This window comes from Pan troglodytes, chromosome 12 (genome assembly GCF_028858775.2).
Source record: "Pan troglodytes isolate AG18354 chromosome 12, NHGRI_mPanTro3-v2.0_pri, whole genome shotgun sequence".
NCBI lineage: Eukaryota > Metazoa > Chordata > Mammalia > Primates > Hominidae > Pan > Pan troglodytes.
In genome coordinates, this window is record NC_072410.2 from 18141845 (window position 1) to 18147438 (window position 5594).

The following is a 5594-nucleotide window of genomic DNA, read 5'->3' on the forward strand; positions in this document are numbered from 1 at the left end:
GTCATCATTTTTGAAAAGTAAAACACAACAGCAAAAAACAATAGGGAGAGAAGGCAGAGCATGTGGCTCAGGGAGGGCCTGGAATTTTTAAGCCACCTCTGGCCTACATATTAGGCCTAGGGGCACAGTGCCTAAGGTCTGCAATACTTTTAGTAGAGCACAAAAATGTTTTCATTTCTTATAAATTCAGAAAAAAAATAAAGTTTAAGGTTAGGAAAAAATTTAATATAAAATATTAATATATTTGTTTTATACCAACACAGTTGGAAAATATTATTTTTAATCTTATTTTTATGGAGGAAGGGACTTACGCAGGCAAAAGTGTCTGGGGTCCATGAAAGCCATCTGAAGTTCTGTTTGAAGTTATTGGCATATGGTTATAAGTCGTCCCTCTCCAGCACCGCTACTGACATCTGGGTCTTGGAAGCAGCCCTGGGGAATTGGGCAATCTCCCTCGGCCATATATCTCTTCAAATTCACTGATTCCATCTAGGAGATGTACATGGAGCAAGTAGGATTTGGATTGTGGCCATTTCCCTTTGATACTCAGTTATCATGAGCTTATTTGAGTTTCCTCCCCTTTTGAGGCTAGTATCCTACTTTCCAGCCAGCATTTTGGGCTAGAGTTGAAGGAAGCAGCTCCCAGTTCTGGAGAGAAGAGTAAGAGATCCTTAGTCCCCAGGGAACTGGGAATTAACCCCAGTTAATTCCCTCAGGAGTCTGGAGCAGCTGACTGCAGAACCGTGACTATCTCTGGCCAGTATCTGGTTATAAAGGAGGGCAGTGAGGTCGAAAGTGCACGAAACTAGAAACCCAATGACCTGGGTTCTAAATCTACCACGTATCAACCATGCAATGTTAGTTCCTCTGACTTCTACGAGATGGGAATAGTCATACCTGTCTAGGTCACCTGCTGTAGTTGTTATGGAAGCCAAATAAAATAATACATGTGAATGTATTTTGTACATTTGGAAAGTTTTCTACAATGTAAACATCTGAGCAGGGCACAGTGGCTCACGCCTGTAATCCCAGCACTTTGGGAGGCCAAGGCGGGCAGATCACCTGAGGTCAGGAGTTCGAGACCAGCCTGGCCAAAATGGTGAAACCCCATTTCTACTAAAAAAAAAAAAATAGCCTGGCATAGTGGCACATGCCCATAGTCCCAGGTACCTGGGAGGCTGAGGCAGAAGAATTGCTTGAACCCAGGAGACGGAGGTTGCAGTGAGCCAAGATCTTGCCATTGCACTCCAGCCTGGGCGACAAGAGCAAAACTCTGTCTCGATAAATACATAAATCTGCTATCTATTTCACATACTATGCCTCAGTTTCTTTACAGTAAAATGGGGAGAAAATGATCCTGGCCTGCAGTTCACCTCAGAGGAGCTTCACATGGCTAGGACTGGCTGGCGAGAGAAAGCTCACTGCAGACATTCAGTGTGGCCGTGCAGACATTCAGTGTGGCCGTGCAGACCACATGACTCCCATATCATGATACAGAACGTGGACTCTAGTCGGGTCTCCCCAGAAATGTTGTATGTTGGATCTGAAAAACCTACTCAATAGCTGAATGCTTGCATTTAGCCCATCAGAAGCAGATTTGACAATCCCTGCAGCAGAGACACAAAGGCATCTCAGCAGCAGCTGACCTCTGTTGCCACTATTCTGGTGCATCTCCGCTTCCACCCTGCCAAAGCCCTGCCCATTAGCCTTTACCCCATGAGCGCTTCCTCATTAAATACTCCCTCCCTCACTTGCCAGTCAGGTATGATTTGGGGAAGAGCCTGAACTTAGTCACAGCAATTACGTTCTCTTCTGGGCCAGCCTTTGACGTGCTGCAGAATAACCCAGAAGGAAAGGTACCTGCTGTTTGTGAGGGCTCAGCTACCCCAGGAGAAGACGAATGGCTTCACAACCATCTCCACCTTCAGTGAAGTCAGGACTGCACACCGAAGGGGCAACAGGCCAAGGGGATACTACCCATCTTCCCAAAGGGTGAGAAAACAAGTGTACTGAGTACTGAGTATGGAGGCAGGTAGGGTGTGCCGGGGATAGAGTCCTCATTCAGCACATCCAGTTATGAGGCCACAGCACGGTCCCATCAATTCACAAGCTGCAAATCATTTCCAGATTATTTGGCCCCTGAGGTGTTAATTATGTCCAATTCACACCTTTTTCTAGGAGACATAGGCTAAACCTGAATAATGATTACATTAGGCTACGAGACCTGACATCTCCTCCTTACCTGCCATCCTTGGTCCCTTTTTTCTACTAACAACTTTGCTGAGTTCCACCGTGAGCCAGGCCCTGGGCCTGGGGGTAGGGCTTCTCACAGAGTTCACATTCTCATCAGGGAGAGAGACAAAATGCAAATAACACAGATAAAGAGACAAAACAACTAAACATTGTGAAAAGTGGCACAGAGGAAGCCGTCCATCCCACTAGACCCCCTGGTTCTCCTGCTCTCCCCTTGCCGGGACTGGCATCTCTCCACTGACTTCCATATGCCTCCTCCACCTTCACACTCAGCAAGGGCAATTGCTTAGATGTGATGCACTAAATGGAAGGGGGCAGCCTCGCCCTTCCTCATCCTGCCATCACCAAACCTCTGCCTTTTTCCTTCCTGCATTGCTAGGCGAAGGCCACCTGGCTCACCGCTAGCTCTTGTTGCGTTGAAAGGACTTCCCACCTGTAGCTCTCCCCCCATCCCTCTCTCGCTGCCTCAGTCTTTCCCTCCTATGCGTTTATCCCCAAAACCATAGACATACGCAGCACTGCCCACCCTAAAAAATGAGAAATTTTGTTTGATCTTACATCTCCTGCCAGGTTCTGTGCCACCTCTCTGCTCCTTTTCAAAGTTGAACCTCATGAAGTTACCACCTTCACTAGCTACATAATTTGCCGGGCCCCATGCAAAACGATAATGTAGGGCCCGCTCAGGTAGGAAGTTAATGTTCCCTTCCCAGGTGGCTGTGCAACCCCGGTGGAAGACACTCCTCCAGGGATTGCAGCCTCTGCACCAGATGCGCTCTGGACCTGGATCATGGGTAGGCAGGAAGACACCACAGACCTGCCCCCAAATACACTGAGGGATGGAGATGGCCATGGGCCCCTGCCCGAGATGTCACGAGGCCCACGGCAAAGCCCGATCTTCACACATCCTGGCCCAGGTCCCCACTGGGGATCAGGGGGCAGAACGGTGGTCTCTCTCAGTCAACATGTGGTGGAGGGTGGCAGTGGTGGCAGTGGGGAGACCCCAACCCCTGGAGGCCGAAGGAGGAGGTGGAACTATGCAGACATGAGGACCCAGGGCCCCAGTGCATGCTTTTCTGCCCATTGTCCCATCAGACTTCACTTACAAAACAAACTGAAAGACAAAAGTCTTAAGAATGTCCAGGCTGTCATGGGGCACTGACTTCCAAGCACAGGGTATCAGAGCAGGCAGCCCTGCGGGTGGCACTGACCATACTGGACCCGTTTTTTCCATGCGGGCTCCTCCTGGGCCCAGGGGGGCCAGGCTTCTGCCCCTCGCTGCACTCCCTGTGTTCTTGTCACAGGCTGGGCTGCTTTGTCGCCCCCTTACTTAGCCTTCATTCAGCACGTTCAGCAACTCTGGAAGCTCGGGAAGCTCCCTCCTTCTGGAACTCCTGGCCTTTGACACAGCACCCTCTCCTGCTGGCCTCACTCAGGCTGGCTGCTCCTGAATGAGCAGGGGGCTCCCTGGGGTCCCTGGGGTCTATCCTGGGCTCCTCTCTTCTCACTGGCCTGCACTCCCTAGACGATCCTTCAGCTTATGGGACTGACACCATTTCATGACCATGGCCCCCACATTCACCTCTCTGGGCCTGCAATGTCTTGTGAGGTCGCCTCCACATCCAGCATTTCATTAGCCGATTCTAGCAAGGTTGGGCTTGCATCTGTGGTTCTCAAGCTTGTAAAACAGTGACATCCATTCTTTGTATCTGCAACAAAATCAGACCTTTTCAGGGCATTTGCAACTTGCAGTTACAGAAACCAAGAATAAATTCTGGAAGTTATGTTTCTTGGTTACCCATATGATCATGATCATGACTCACGGGTTCTCTTTTTGTAAACTGGTTCCCATAGGAATTCTAAAAAATTATATTAGTTGAGGCTATAGTTAGGAGTGTCATGATCATATGGCTTAGATTGATAGGTACCTGAGTACCCAGGACCCCAGAGTTTCACTGAGAGGCCCAGAAGCTGTTACCAAGGCATCAGGAGGGAGGCTGCCTGGGTGGCAGCCAGCAGTTCCTCTTGTATTTGTTCTCAACATTTTAATTTTATATACAATTTCATTAGAAGGAAGGACACTGCATTCTAAGGCACATAAGTGACTTGTTAAAGTTACACACCGGGCGCTGGAGGAGTGGGGACAAGAGCTTTGTTTCCCATCGCAGGTCGCTTCCTTGGGGCTTCCAAATGGTCCCTATGTATAAAGAACTCTGTAACGCTGAAATTCATTTTGAGCTTTAAAAACTTGGTCTCCATTTCTCTTGTCAGCATATCTAATTTTGAGGAACATGTATATTTAGAGCTGTTTTGGTTTTAAAGTTTGGTAATAACCTTTGAGCAAACACCGAAAGACTTGGAGAGACTGGATCAGTGTCTCAGCTCTCTTTCACGGGCATGGCATCTGGGGCTGCTCAATTTGCACTCAGGATGAGTCATTCCAGAATTCTGCCAGCCGTGGGAGCAAGGGGTGAAATGAGTGACTGTGCTACCTGAAGATAGGCAGGTACAGTTTAGACTGAATCGTGACTCTGGTGCATTTCAGCTATGCAAAATAATGCACAAAGAAGCACTATTTCACTTCTTTGTGACATGGAGAATGTAATTCCCTTTGTATGCCTGTGCTAAGAATTAATTTATTTTTATTTTATATAAAAATAAAATTTTTGAGACAGGGGCTCACTCTGTCACCCAGGCTGCAGTGCTGTGGTGCCATCACAGTTCACTGCAGCCTCAACCTCCCAGGCTCAAGCAATTCTCCCGCCTCAACTTCCCGAGCAGCTAGGATTACAGAAACACCACCATGCCAGGTTAATTGTTTTTTCCCCCACTTTTTGTAGAGATTGGGTCTCACCATGTTTCCCAAGCTGGTCCCGAACTCCTGGGCACAAACAATCCTCTGCTATGACTTCCCAAAGTGCCTGGATTACAGCCATGAGCCACCATGCCCAGCTGGAATTAATTTATTAAAAAATATGTGATGCGGAACATTAAACATAGTAGATATATAATCAATAGGAAATATATAACTGTCTGTGATCAAAGGATGAATATATATCATTGTATCTATATATCTATACACACATATATATGTTTATATACGTTTTCATATTATTTTAGTTTTTTTTGTGCTTAGGGGATGCTTTCACTAACCAGCATATAGACTTGGAGAAAAAATAGTTTTTAATCATGATATGAACACCACTCGTTTTCACATTTATTAATGCAATAAAAATTTTCTTGGGTAAGCATCAGGTATAAAGAGACTGTATTCAGGAAACAAGGATAAGAAACAGTCTTCACACTGAAGGAATTTAAAATCTAGAAATAGAACATAATACTTC